Source organism: Onychomys torridus, chromosome 3 (genome assembly GCF_903995425.1).
Source record: "Onychomys torridus chromosome 3, mOncTor1.1, whole genome shotgun sequence".
Lineage (NCBI taxonomy): Eukaryota > Metazoa > Chordata > Mammalia > Rodentia > Cricetidae > Onychomys > Onychomys torridus.
The window spans coordinates 39,623,593-39,639,223 of record NC_050445.1 but is presented as its reverse complement, the minus strand read 5'-3'; positions in this window follow the sequence as shown (position 1 = coordinate 39,639,223).

The following is a 15,631-nucleotide window of genomic DNA, read 5'->3' as shown; positions in this document are numbered from 1 at the left end:
TGCTAGTAATGAGTAAATCTTCACCACGCTGTGGGATGGATGGACCCACCGTTTAGGTTAGTGAAAAGCGTGAATTGAATCGTATTACTTTAGAAGAGCTACAGGTTTATATTTGTAAATACAGTAAGTGGAAGCAAGCTAACCAACTGTGGCCAGTACCCAAGGATGGGCTTTGCTTTGGAGAATAGACAAGAGTAATTTGTAATTGACATTTCAAAGAAGCCTAAGAAACAGGCCCGCCTTTGTTTAAATCGTAATTACCCTGTTTGTATGTAAAAGGATACTTCTATAGAAAGCTTTTCAAAACAACTGGCTCTTTTAAGTAGATAATTATTCCCCGTCTAATCTTGTTTATGCTATGCAGAACTCCAGCGGACTCTTTTTTCCCCCTACAAAGGTTAACTTCAGCCAGCCCTCCCTCAAACGATCACAAATTCCCAATTAGTGAATTCTAAAAGGGTTTCCCTGCAACAATATGCCAAGGACTTGTCTGCGTGTTCTTTATTGCATTGAATAATGTCTGACAGGTTTCCAAGCGCCAGGCCACCTGGATATTCTCTCTGTCAGGAACACGTGGTCAAAGAGGTAGAAGCCGCCAAAGGGGAACTGCAAATGAGTCGCAAACCTTCAGAGGTGGCGAAGGATAACAAAGGGGACAATGTCTTTCATATGAACTAAATATTCAATTCTAGGCCCTTTGGTAACCCTAGGCAAGCAAAAAAAAAAAAAAACCAAAAAAAAAAACCTTAAAAAAATGTAGAGCAGAAGATTATTAGCTCTAAACTAAGAGAAAGGTGTCTTTTAAATGAATTCTGCTTGTGCGGTTTTTGTTTTTGTTTTTTTATATCATCCCCACCCCCAGCTCCTTCACTGAACTACTTGGAAATCTCTACTCAGTACTCAAAACTCAATGCACGGAATACTTCTTAAAAGTAATGAAAAGTTTTAAGCCCAACAACACTATTTTCCAGTTCTTATCTTTTTCTGAGCTCGACTTCTTTTGCAGGCAGATCTGAACACTGCCTGATTCTGGGGCCTGCAGTCTGTAACGACCTTTGTTTATTAGTGTCCCCTGTCACCACAGTTTCATATGTTCAAAACCTTGATTTAGCAGTGAAAAGGCCAGGCAGGGAGCCAGCTCTGCTACTAATTAGAATAAATCAAAAGGGGGAGAGGGGAGATAAAAACCAGGTTCCGGTGGGCGGATCTACCGGATTTAGTAAGGCTGAGTGGTAGCTCCGAGGGAGAAATAAGAGACAAAAGTGTCTGGAGAAATGCCTGCTGGGGCCGGAGCACTTTGTGTTTTCTCTGATTGCGCGGCTCTGGGGTCAGAGTCGGGGTAGTCCCCGCTGATTGCCTCCTTCTTCCCTTCCAGCAGACCCCCATTCCGCCCCATTGTAAGCAAGCCTTCCCTTACATGCGGTCTTGATTGCTCTGGGCCAGTGATGGCAGCACCAGTCCCCCTGTGGATGAGTGCTTCAAGCAGGCAGGGGATGTCATTTCTTTCTGGGGAGAAGTTGGCTGGTGGGAGCATTCTTTAAAGTTTCTTCGCTCTAAAAACAGACACGCAGAGAGAGGAAATGGCCTCTTTTCTTTCGGTGGACGGCTCTGAGTCTGTGGGGGATGGCAACACGTGTCCACGAAGGCCTGGGTTTGAATGTGACAAAGCAGAACGTTGGAATCGATAGGTCCAGAGCTGCTGAACTGACCAGAGCTAGAGCAATGCTTTGGATTTCTTTGTGTTTTTCTGCAGCCCAGACTTGCCTGCAATTCACCATCCGCCTGCTTCGGCCTCCTGTGCTGGACTGGGACCGCGCCACTGGGCCTGGCACCCGCTTTTGGATTGCTTGCAGACAAAGTAATTTTTTTCTAAGACAAGTTCTTACTAGGCAGCCTTAGTTGGCCTGGAACTCTTTATGTGGACCAGCCTGGCCTCAAACTCACGGAGACCCACCTGTCTCTGCCTCCCAAGTGCTGAGTTTTGAGACATGCCCCACTAACATATTTATTTTTAAAAAATTGCTCTGGCTAGGTGTAGTAGTACACATCTTTAATCCCACCACCCCGGAGGCAGAGGCAGGTTGATGTAAATTCAAGGCCAGTTTAGTCTACATCGGGAATTCTAGGCCAGCCAAGACTACATAGTGAGACATTGTCTCAAAAAACAAACAAGCCTCCCCCAACCAAATATGTCTATTTGTATAGTCTCTCTCTCTTTCTTTCTTCCTTTCTTTCTTTCTTTCTTTCTTTCTTTCTTTCTTTCTTTCTTTCTTTCTTTCTTCCTTTCTTCCTTTTTTAAAGACAGGATCTTATGTAGCCTAGGCTTACCTCAAACTTACCATGTAGCTGTGACCTTGTATATAACCTTCTAATCCTCCTGCCTCCACCTCCTGAGTGCAAGAACTATAGGTTTATACCACCACACCCAGTCTATGGTGCTGGGACTGGAACCCATGAATATTAGGGAACTCCTCTGCCAACCAAGCTGAGTTCTCAGCCTTCAGGGATAGTGATTGTTTTTTGAGCATTCTCAGGGAGCTTTCCTGTTTCTTGCAGTTGGTTTAGGATCGTCCTCTAGGATCTCTAAAACGGGGCCTTTCACCTGGGAAGTGCTTTGTAATGTTGCTAAAGACAGGCGAGCATAGAAGCTGTTGCCTTCCCATATCCACAGTGGGATGGATGCTGGGGACGCAGAAGTCCTTTATACCCAGGGACACGCCTTTCCAGTGTAACCTGGGCACTCTAGAGTCTTCACAATTCCTAGCACAAGGCAAGGAGATGTAAATGGCTGTTATTTGTATTTGGGAACAATGACAAGGAAAGGAGTCTGAATGTCAGAGATGAACATCTTCCCCACATCTTCTGGAGAGCCTGCAGTGGCATTGGATGAACTGAGTGACAGCACCTCATTGATGCTAGGGTCAGAGTTGAGAAAAGGTCTTTGTGAGCGCTTTGATCGTTTTCTGCTGATGGCCTCTTTCTGCTGTTCCTTTCTTTGCCTTGACCAGGCATTGGCTGCCATAGAATTTTCTTCTAGTTTGAGTCCCTGCCTGAGAAGCTAGACTTGAGACCGAGACAGATATCAGTTTCCCAGGGAAACTGGACTCAGAGCAGTCCAAAGTGCTCTCCGTGTAGATTAGGAATGGAGGAAGCGGGTTGTTAGGAAAAGAAAAGCATGGTAAACCAAGAAGAGGGAAGAGCTCTGGTGATTTTCACGTTCCCAGTCCCAGCTTCTTCCTAGGGCCCCTCTGTCACCCACTTATCAGTGCCAGGACACCTCACCAGCAGGATCTTGTGATACCTTCCCCCTTTCTCTTACACTGGCTCTAGTGGGTCTCTGTTACTTAAAAACCAAAAGAATCCCCACACCAGTGGTGTGCTGGAATGTTTGACAGCGTGCTCAGTGTTAACAGCCTGGCTGTACAGCACTCTGGTTTCCTGGTATAAATACCCGCTCTGTTGCTGGCTTCAAAGCTGCCAAAGGTTTTGCTGAGTGGGAGTTGGGAAGAGATGAGATGTGGTTCCAGCACATCCCTGGGTAAAATGAATACAACATGCAATACGCTTCTCAGCCACATAAGAGGTTCAAGGACACACGTGGATAGCCTCTCAGTGAGGAATTACGGGATACAAATCTTTTTAATTAGTTTCAAATGTGCAGCATCTTAGGGCTCAGGGAGTAGAGGATGTAGGATCAAGCTTTTAAATCATAGTGGAAAAAAAAAATCACCTTTTGAGTATAATGCTTTTGTGTGTACTGGGAATTGGAGGCAGGGGAAGGGTTCATACTAAGGGCAGAGAAGAAGCTAGAAATGCAGCTGGAGAGGTGTGGAAGGCAACCTCAGGGAAGGCAGACACAGGCCTTGACAGAATGGAGAGGGTAGCCTTCGTCAGGTAAGGGAGCTACCTGGTACCAGCTCACAGAAGACACAATTCATCCTTCATCCTTCATCCATCAGTAAAATTCCTGACCTGATTTGCTTTTTAGATGTGGTACCTGAAATTGAACACAGGGCCTTGGGTGTGCTGGGCCAATCTAATCCTCTATCACAGATAGGGTCTTGGTTGGTCTGGAACTGGCTATGTATGCCAAGCCTGCCCCACACTTGTGGCTAGTCCTCTTGCTTCTGCCTTTCCTGTGCTGGGATCACAAGCACACACCACAACACCTAGCTTTCTTCCCCCTGCCCCCAGGAGAAAAAGGTCTTTTATTGTACAATTAGAGTTAAAAAGACAGAAAAATATGATCCTGGCTGAAGAGATGGCTCAGTGAGCAGGTAAAGGAACTTGCTGTCAAGCTAGACAATCTGAGTTCAATCCCCAGAACCTACAGCTGCCAACGGTTGTCCTGTAACTACATGTGTCTTTCTCTCTCATACATGTAGTCACTTTTCTTTGGACCTCCAGCTCCCAACTAATGACACAGAGACTTGTTAACTATATAAGCTTGGCCTTAGCTTAGGCTTGTTCCCAACTAGCTCTTATAACTTAAATTAACCCATTTATACTAATCTACCTTGTGCCACGTGACTTGTTACTTCTCTTCCATACTGGACACTGGACTCCCTCCACATCTTGCTGGTGAATCCCTCAAGCCAGATTCCTTTCTCTTCCCGGAAGTCCTGTCTATGTTTTCCTGCCTAGCTATTGACTGTTGGGCTCTTTGTTAAACCAATCAGAAGGTGCCTTGGCAGAGACACATCTTCACAGTGTACGAAAAGATTATCCCACAACACACACATGTAAAAATTATGCCCATCAGGGGCAGAGTGAGGTAATATTTTTATTATTGATGAAGACAATTGGCAAGAATCCAGTGGCTGCCAGTAGATCCTGTCTGGCTTTAGTGAAGGAAGTTTGGGAGGCATGGGTGAGGTGGTTTCCAGGGGTTCAGGGAGGCCCCATTCAAGTCACTTGACATGCTGTTCCTCTGTCAAGTGTTCAAGTGACCTCTTCAGGGGCCTATATCCCCCTCAGTTTTAAGATGAACTTCCAAAATTATTTTCTGTGATAAATTCCAAGTGACCAATTCCCCAATAAAGAAAAATCAATGAATTTTTTTTTTTTTTTTTTTTTTTTTTTAGTTTTAGATTGATGTAGGTCTAATTTCTTTCTTACTTAAAAAATAGTTCCAGTTTTGGGCAGATGTGGGAAGCAAGCTCTCTGGAAAGCATTGTTCACGATAAAGTCGACAATGTTGGAATATTAAAAGCATTCATACTCCATGACCAGCAATGCCATTTTAAAGAAGTCAGCTCTTCGGCTTCAGAAGCAGAAGCAAGATGACAAGAGGACACCGTCATTCAGAGATGGCCACGACTGTGGCTCTTAGACCTGCTGCTTTCAGAAGTTAGCCTTTGGTAATGTGGCTACCCTGCAACCCGAGAGCTGGTGTAACTGGAACACCACAGCACAGTTACTAAATGTGACTGGACAGGGTGAGCCAAACACCTACAAACTGTCTACGGAAGCCTCAGGTGTGGACTCCGTGAAGGAGCACTAACTAAAGTCTCGGCACCCGGCTCATCTTGAGAATTTCAATGATTGGACATAAAATAAATGTCCTGGTTTCAAAAACTGTAAAAAAACAAAAACAAAAACAATTCCCACACAAATATCCTTTCAGAGACACAGAAATGAACACACAACCAAACAGAGTCATCACAATAGCCCTTGTGCTTGAGTTTCCCAGAATGTGCCTTCTGAAAATGATGTGTTTATTGTTATGTTTTTAGATCAGACACACTGTGCACATTGTCAGATGTTCAATAACAGTTTTGTTAAAGATAAAAGAAAATTGAACCACCTGGGAGGATTCTTAATGGTTCCATGCATATTATTTCTGTCTGAAAAAAATAATCAGACCTATTGCTTTACAAAACAAAGAACCAAATAGATTTAGATAAATGTTTTGAATTTTTTCTTTTCTTTCTTTCTTTTTTGAAACAGGGTCTCACTGTGCAGCCTTGGCTGGTCTGGAATTCCCCATTTAGACCAGAGCGGACTCCAACTCACAGAGATCTGCCTGCTTCTGCCTCCCAAGTGCTGGGATAAAGGCCTGTACCACCACACTTGGCTTCAGACAAATATTTTGGGATATACTTTTTCTTTTTTTTCAAGACAAGGTTTCTCTGAGTAATGGTTATGGTGGTCTTGGAACTTGCTCTGTAGATCAGGCTGGCCTCAGACTTACAGAGATCCACTTGCCTCTGCCTTCCAAGTGCTGGGATTAAAGGTGTGTGCTACCACTGCCAGGCGATATACTTTCTCTTAATTCAATCTCCTGGTATTTGCTATCTGACTTGAAGCAAAATATGTTGGGAAAATATATCATCCTTCACCATCTGAATCCTGTAGATAGAGTTTTCCTACCTAGCCCAGAGTCAGGACAAATCTCTCTCACCCGCCAGTCCCATGGTCACTCAGACACAAACAAGTAAGCACAAAGAGACTTATATTACTTACAAACTGTATGGTCATGGCAGGCTTCTTGTTATCTACTTCTTCTATCTTAAATTAACCCATTTCTGTTAGTCTATACTTTGCCACATGGCTTGTGGCTTACCAGTGTCTTTACATGTTGCTTTTCATGGCCGCGGCTGGTGGTGTCTCCCAGCCTTCTACTTCCCAGAATTCTCTTCTCTCTTGTCCCGCCTATACTTCCTGCCTGGCCACGGGCCAATCAGAACTTTATTTACACAGAGCAATATCCACATCAGAATCCATTGTCTAAAGTTCAACTCCTGGTATCTCAATTTGGATATAAATAGTGTGGATAGCCAGGGATAATTGTAAAAGTATTATTTTCTCTTACACTGGTTACATTTAACACACATTATTCAATAACAGATTTTTTTTTGCATGCACACATCTATGACATAATTCCTATTTGTAATTATCTTTTTCCTCTTCTTTCAATGGTTGCATACTATTTCATTGTGCAAGATGCTTGTCTTTTATCCAAAATGTTTGGGACCAGAAGTGTTTTACATTTCAGATTTTCCCAGATTTTGGAATATCATCATACCTACACATACATAAAAGACAAACTGGCTGATCTACATACAGAAAAAATTACATGGAATAAAATAAATATAAAAAATAAAAATAAAATCCAACTGATAGTTACCATTAGAGGTAAAAGTTGAGATGAGGGGGGCGCAATAGACAACTCTTTCTGTGTTACATTTTTTAATTCTTTGAGAACAGTATTTTGTGTATATAACAACTAAATATGAAAAGGTATTGTTAAGGAAAAAATTTTCAAAAAATGGAGGTTAAGATAGGATTTGTGATAGGACTGCACCCCATTGTGACACAGAAGAGAGAGCTTGGATGAAGGTGGACTTGAGAGTTAGAACAGGCTGAAGACACAAACATTCAGTAAAATCTGGGTTGGTCACCACAGGTTACTCTCCCTATGAGAGTTATCACACCCTTTGCATTGGTTGTTATGAATTTCTCTTTTATTTTTTGAGAACTGGCTCATTTCCAAGTTCAGTTTGGTTGCATGATATCTCACAAGAGTGACTCCATTTTGATCCAGTCTGCTCAGTTGGGGCCTAGTGCACAAGCTCACTCTAAAACAGCAGGCATTACACTTTACTCAAATGTTCCTTGAAACTGAAAAGTTAGATGCCATAAATAGTGAATTAGTAAATATTAGTGTAATAATTCATATATTGATACTCCTTTCCCAATATAATACACTCAAATAATAGCCTAGAGACACAGAGAGATGGCTCAGCAGTTAAGAGCAATTGGCTGGCAGAGCAGTGGTGGCACACACCTTTAATCCCAGCACTCAGGAGGCAGAGCCAGGCAGATCTCTGTGAGTTCGAGGCCAGCCTGGTCTACAGAGCGAGATCCAGGACAGCCAGGACTACACAGAGGAACACAAAAAAACAAAAACTTGTCTCAAAAAAACAAAATCAAAACCAAAACCAAAAAAAAAAAAAAAAAAGGAGCCATTGACTGCTCTTCCAAAGAACCCAGGTTCAATTCCCAGCACCCACATGTCAGCTCACAACCATCTGTAACTCCAGTTCCTGGGGATTTGAGGGTATCAGGTATGCAAGTGGTTCACACACAGGCAAAACATTCATACGTACATAAATAAATTTGTAATAACAGTTTTCTTTTTGTTTATGTATTTATATCTTGTTATTGTTATTGTTATTATTATATGGTGTATGTGTGTGTGTGTGTGTGTGTGTGTGTGAGCGTGCAGGCACACGTGTGCCATGGCACACCTGTGGAGGTCAGAGGACAACTTTTGGCAATTATTTCTCTCCTTCCACGTTTGTTGAGGCAGAGTCTCTCTCTTGTTGCCACACTCCATACTCAAGGCTAGCCCCTCACTAACGAAGCACTGCCATACTTACCACAGGCTGGGCTCTGCACCTGGCTTCTACCCATCCATGTGTATGTATGTATATACACACATATGTATGTACCTATGTATATATGTACCTCCTACCTACCAGCTACCTGCCTATCTATCTGTTTGTTTGTTTGTTTGTTTGAGACAGGGTTTCTGTGTGTAGCCCTGGCTGTCCTGGAACTCATTCTGTAGATCAGGCTGGCCTCAAAGAACTGCCTGCCTCTGCCTCCCAAGTGCTGGGATTAAAGGTGTGCACCGCCACCCACTGGCGGCACATGGCTTTTAAAATGTGGATTCTGGGTTCTAGGGATTGAACTCAGGTTGTTGGTCTTTCCTGGCAAGTGTTTTTTACCCCCTGAGCCATGTGTTTTTTTATAGACCAAACTTATCTTTAGTAGTATTTGAATTTTCTCAGTTTCCTCTGTAATATTTTCATTTATTTTATTCTTGTTTTTTGAGACAGGGTTTCTCTGTGTAGCTCTGGCTGTCCTGGAACTCACTCTGTAGGCCAGGCTGGCCTCGAACTCAGAGATCTGTCTGCCTCTGCCTCCTGAGTGCTGGGATTAAAAGCGTGTGCACCACCTACCAACACCTGGCTCATTTTTTGTTTTAAATAGGATGTATCTATGCAGCCTATATTGGCCTCGAACTCATGGTAACCCTCCTGCCTCAGCTTCCTAAGTGTTAGAATCATAGGTATGTACTACCACACTGCCTAATTTTTTTTATTGTTTTTCATCACCTAATATTTTAATTAATTAATACAGATTGAAATTGGGGGCTTTATTATTATTATTATTATTATTATTATTATTATTATTATTTAAGCCTTGGGCAGTAACAACCTCATTTTGTTGTACCTGGTAACATTACTGTTTTGTTCATCCTTTTAGACTTTTCCACACACTTCTAGGAAACTGTTGTTTGATGTCAAGAGGCTGTTTACTTAGATATATATTTCCTCCCTAGACTACTGATGTGCTGTAGAAATTTATTGCAAACACATATGTAATTGTACAAGTGTGGAGGCCAGAAGAGAACATTTGACCCCCTGGAGCTGGAGTTACAGGAGGTTGTGAGTTGCACACTGTGGGTGCTGGGAACTGAAAATTGGTCCTTTGGAAGAGCAGCAAGTGCTGGTTCAAGGCCAGCTTGGTCAACACCACAAATTCCAGACCAACCAGCACTACTTAAATCAAAATTCAAAGAAAATTTTTTAAAAAGTAGCCAAGGGCTGGGCAGTGGTGGCGCACGCCTTTAATCCCAGCACTTGGGAGGCAGAGCCAGACAGATCTCTGTGCACCAAAAGAACACAGAGAAACCCTATCTCAAAACAACAACAACAACAGCAACAACAACAGAAAAGCCAAGTGTGGTGGTTCTCAACTGTAATCCTAGTGTTTGGAAGGCTGAGGAGGAAGATTGTCATGAGTTTGAGGCCAGCCTGGGATACAGAGTGGGTTCCACACCAGCCTGGGTCAAAATCAAAAAAATAAAAAGTAAAAGAATCAATAAGGGGTTGGGGATTTAGCTCAGTGGTAGAGTGCTTGCCTAGCTAGCACAAGGCCCTGGGTTCGATCCTCAGCTACACACACACACACACACACAAAAAGAATAAATAAATAAATAAATAAATGAACAAATAAAATGTATATGTTATGTAGGTAATAATAAAATGATAATAATCTAATAAAATATTATATATATATATTCCCCAATCATATTCCAAGAGCTTGTTTGGCTACGTGTGGCTGGTGTAGGGAACACTGAGAGTGTAGGTCTAGAACACATCCTCTGAACACTGCTGATGGCCTAGACATTGACTTGTGGATAGGAACTGATGAAGGAAGACAAGAGCAGAAAGTAAGATTCTCACACCACCGTGTGAGTGGCCTTCTTACCTCCTACTGCGTTCTATAGAGCAGGGAGTTACTGCACTCGAGGACTTTAGAACTTGGGGCTGCAATTAGCAAAGGAGTTGTAGAGATAGTATATATATTTTCTTCCCAATTGACTTAATATAAAAAAAGGAGTTCAGTGGTAGAGCACTTGCCTAGCAAGCGCAAGGCCCTGGGTTCGGTCCTCAGCTCTGGAAAAAACAAAAAAAAAGTACTTGCTAACTGAAATTCTCACCACTCAGTGGCAAAGGCTTTCTTTGGAAGAGGAGAGGTGGGTGTGAACTGGACCTTTAGGGAACGACAGTGGTTGTCTGTAGCTGGCAGGAGGGGGCAGCAAAGAGCCTCCAGGGTGGTAAGCTCTGGGGCGCTCCAAAGGTTGGGTAAAGAGCATTGGGGTCCCCAAATCAGGAGTTCACAGGTCAAAAGGAAAGCCAGGAAAGCAAGTGTGAGAGAGAAACCTAGAAGGGATGGGACCAAAGCATAAGGGGAGGTGCTGGGAATGTTTGGCTTCTAGTATTACTTCAGTAGGTTTGGCCTTTTCCCTAACAAAAAACGAAAAAGTTAATGTTATTGTCCATCATGGGCGAGTTTCAGCAGTCACCAAACCACTTAGCAGGTTTCTTTCAGATATATACTCATCATTTGGTATATGTCTTTTGCTCTGTAAACTGCTTCAAAATGTTCTATGAGCTTCTTTTTATGTCTTTAAAATTCTCAGTACTTTAAATGTTTAAAATGTAAATAATAAATGTCTGTATGTGGGTATGTTCCCTCCAGAGCTGGAGTTACAGAGGGTTGTAAGCAGCCTGATGTGGGTGCTGGGAACAGACTCGGGTCCTCCACAAGTCTGAACTCTTTTTTTTTTTTTTTTGAGACAGGGTTTTAGTCCTGACTGTTCTAGAATTTGATTTGTAGACCACATTGGCCTCAGACTCACAGAGATCTACCTGCCTCTGCTTCCTGAGTGCTGGGATTAAAGACACATGCCGCCACTGACTGGCGAATGATTTATTTATTTTTATTTTATGAGCACTGGTATTTTGCCTATGTAAGGGTGTTAGACCCGTGGAACTGGGATTACAGGTAGCTGTGAGCTGCCATGTGGGTGCTGGGAATTGAACCAGGGTCCCCTGGAAGAGAAGCCAGTGCTTAATCTTAGTACTTTTTACATTGTGTGTGTGTGTGTGTGTGTGTGTGTGTGTGTATGCACATTTTACCATTGTCTCTATTGGTTGTTGGGTTGTCTTCCCCCAGGCAGGATCTCCTTAGAGCAGGCTGCCTTTAACAGCTAATCCTCTCCGCTTTAGCCTTTTAAGTGGTGGGATTCCAGCCATATGCAACTATGTCCTCCAGCAGGGCTCCACTTTTAAAGTAAATTTTCTATTTTAGAAACATTTTCAGAATAACTTTCCTTTTACAGAAAAGTTGCCAAATGGTAGAGAGGTCTCTGGTTATTGCCTCTCCCAGCTTCTGCTAACGCTCACGTCTTGTCAAAACACAGACATTCCATCAAGGTTTAAAGGTGTCTTGTGTTAAAGGTGCTGCGAATAATCAAGCAGCTCTGATGGGAATTTTTGTTTAAAGTTTGGCTGATTGAAATCATCAATTCTGTGTATTTTTCAGTCAAAACACCATGCTCTGAACTAAGTGTTAGGAGTGCATTAACTCCACTGCAAAACGCACTTTGCTACAAATAAACATGCTTCAACAGACAAAGACGTCCACGTCCGGAGTTTTGATGTGGAAGACCTTTGGCGTCTGGAAACTGTTCTGAGGGATTTAATTTGTGGTTGGGTCTCCTCTGGTTCCACACAGCGACCCCCTTACCCTGTGGTGAGGCTGTTTCACCTTCTGGGGTTAAAGGGCAAAACCCTGAGAAATGTGCCTAGCATCATCCTGGTAGGGAGCAACATACCATCAAAACCGTTTTTTTTAAGGGACCTATCATCTTTCTCCTTCAAAATTACAGCTTCCCTGGGGATTCGTTGATAAAGGAACATTTGGTCAAAAATGATCTTTTCCTAGACCTGAGTAGAATTATTTGGGGTAATTGGGCCCTGTGGAGCATCAAAGCTAGGAACTAGGGCCTGAGGACAGTGCTCTTGGAGTCTGCTGTACCTCAGACCAGCTAGACCAGCTCTGGGAGGTTGTGCAAACTCTTTCCTCTGGGGGGGTGGGTTTGGAGGAGTGTCATTTTTTTTTTCATCCCTAAAGCATGGGCTGGAGGGTTGCTCAGTGACCTCTTTCTGGCTGGAGATTTTCTCAGTGACTCTCAAAAACAGATTGTATCAGGGATGATGGGTATGCAGAGTCTCATTGGTTGTGGTGACCTTGGTTATATATCTATGCCAAAACTTATCAAGCTGCCTGCTTAAAATACAGTTTAGTATATGTTATCCTATTTTAGAATTAGAGGGTGGGAAACAATGGCCTGACATGATATGGATCCTTTACATGGTCAGAAACAGAAACAAGAACCTCTTACAACTTCCTGTTAAGGAGTCCTTACCAGCTTCCCAGCTTCTTCTATTGTTACTTGAATTGTCTCTTCCCTTCTCCTCTCTTCTCCTCTCCTCCTCCACCCCTCCCTCCATTCTCTCTCTCTCTCTCTCTCTCTCTCTCTCTCTCTCTCTCTCTCTCTCACAGGGGTTTGCTGTGTAGCCCATGCTGTCTAGTCAAGATCCTCCTGTCTCAGACAACTAAGCATTGGATTATAGGTGTGTGCTACCACAATCAGCTGTTTTTATTATCATTTATTTTTTTGAGACAAGGTCTCTCAGTGTAGTCCTGGCTGTCCTGGAACTGTAGCCCAGGCTGGCCTCCGGAGATCCGCCTGCCTCAGCCTCTGAGTGCTGGGACTAAAGGAGTGAGCCACCACTGCCCGGCTTCAGCTGTTTGTTTTTACATTTTATATTTATTATAATTACCGGAAGGGGCAAAAAGCAACTTTGCAGAGTTGGTTCTCTCCTTCTGTCTTTACATGGGACTGAGGAAAGAAACTTGGGCTGCAAGGCTCATTTGGCAACTGCTTTGCCCAGTGAGGCCTCCAGCCTCTGCTTCTCTTTTTATTATGTCGATTTTCCTCATTCAGCTTTTATCCTCAAAAGCTCTTTCTCCTTTGGTCTTAGGAGTCAACCGCAGCTTCAGGCCTGTCCCCACCAACCTTTCTAGGGAAGAAGTGTGTTCCTAACATGTCAGTAGGCTGAATTCATTGGTATTACAAAAATTCCTCTTTGAAAGGAAAGATAACCGAACAAAGATAATTTTTTTTTTCCTTCCAAGATAGGGTCTCACTCTGGCTGTCCTGGAACTCACTCTGTAGACAGGCTGTCCTGGTCTCACAGAGCCCCACCTGGCTCTGCCTCCTGAGTGCTGGGACTACAGACCCACCATAACTCCTTGACTCAGCTGTGTGCATGTCTTTTCCCGATTCCCCCATCTTGTGTGTGCCCACCACTAGCAGCTCAGACCCGCTCACCTTTTTCCACTGCTACTCTTGGCCTTGAGGCCTGGTTTGAGGGCCATCTTTTCAAGGTAGCTGTGAGGAAGGCTCCAAGTACAACCCTTTTTATTTATCAGTAATTTAAGACTGGATGTATATAGTCTTTGCTTCTTGGGTTTATCTTCTTCCTGACTTTTTTCCTTTTTAAACTGTATTTATTTTATGTGTACAGTTTTTTTTTTTTTCTCCCTGATGTATACCTGGGTACTGTGTGTGTGTCTGGTGTACATGCAGGTCAGAAGAAGGTGTCTGATCCCCTGAGCCTGGGTTTACAGATGGTCATTAGCTACTATGTGGATACTGGGAATCAAACGGGTCCTCTGGAAGAGATGCCAGTACTCTGAACAGCTAAGCCATCTCTCCAGCCCCTTTTCTCTGACTTTTAAGGGACAGGAAAACCAAAGGTTATTTAGAGAGGTGGCTCAGTTGGTGGAGTGCTTACCCAGCATGCACAAAGCCCTGGGTTGACCTCCATCACCACACAAACTGGGCAAGGTGGTACAACTCTTCAATCCTTCACTCAGGGGGCAGAGGCAGGAGGATCAGAAGTTCAAGGTCATCCTCAGCTGCATAGGTAGTTTGGGGCCAGTCTGGACTTGAAAACAAACAAAACAGAACCAAAAGAACACACACACACCCCCCCCCCAAAAAAAAAAGAAAAAAAAAATCATACCACACCAAGCCAATCAACCAACCAAACAATAACAACAACAAATCTTGAACAAAACAAAACGTAAGACAGAAAGAGAAATAAAAACCAAACTAATTTAGTAATTTCTTCAACTAGAAACTTGATATGCGTACCTTTCTCCTTTGAACAGTTATTTGAGAAGCTAAATCCAGGGATTTCAAGTGTGTTGAGACAAAAAATTTGATATACAAAGGGAAGTTGAAAAATTCTTTGCAGCTGTTTGTGGTTGATTCTTGCCAGTTTGAATATAATGTGTGGTTGACTACAATGTAATAAATAGAATTCCTAAAAGCAAATAGGTCCCGTGTTCCTTGTAAGCAGCGAACAAAGTTAGATTATTGACGATCTATGTGTATAGACAAAGAAAAAAATCTATCTGAAAACAATCTTTGTTAGTATAATCTTTGCTTCAGAAAAAAAAAAACAACAACAAAAACCCAAAAAACCCAAAACAAGCCTTGTACAAAAACACGTGCCTGTAATCCCAGCACTAGGGAGCTAGACACAGGGAATCAGGAGTTCAAGGCCAGTGGTGTCAGCCCCAAAGCCAGTTTGAGGACAATCTGAGGTCGAGAGAGGGAGGGATTACTAGTGATTAAGTGAAACATTTCTTCGAAATTCGAACTTTTTCAAAAAGCACCTTTACTGCTATGATCAGAAAGACATTTCCATTTGGGGAACAAGCATAGCAATAGAGGTATTAATACGGTACAAATGCAGATGGATCACTTTCGAGACAGTGTGGAATTAAAAATTACAAGGCATTCTGTTTGGTTTATTTAATATCGAGTGAGGGCTGGACCGGGCCATATCTACAGGGACCTGCGGCAGATGTGGACCGAGTGACTGCAGTGTTTCAGGGTAAACACTATAAAAATAAACGAATGAGCAAACTAATAGAATGTGATAGACAGGATGCCAAGTAATTACTATAAATGCTTTGCCCCCCCTTTTTTCTCTTTTCGTCAGGGACCCAGAAAGGACTTTAACCTCTGGGCCTATTAATCTGGCTTCTATCACCAAGCAGGGCGAGTGGCACTTCATGTTCTAAATCATAAATGTCTGATTTGCCCTTGGTGTGCTTTAGCAATTTTGTTTTCTCTCCATTGATATTTATTATCTCACTATAAAAAGGGAAAATGTACAGATGGGTGATA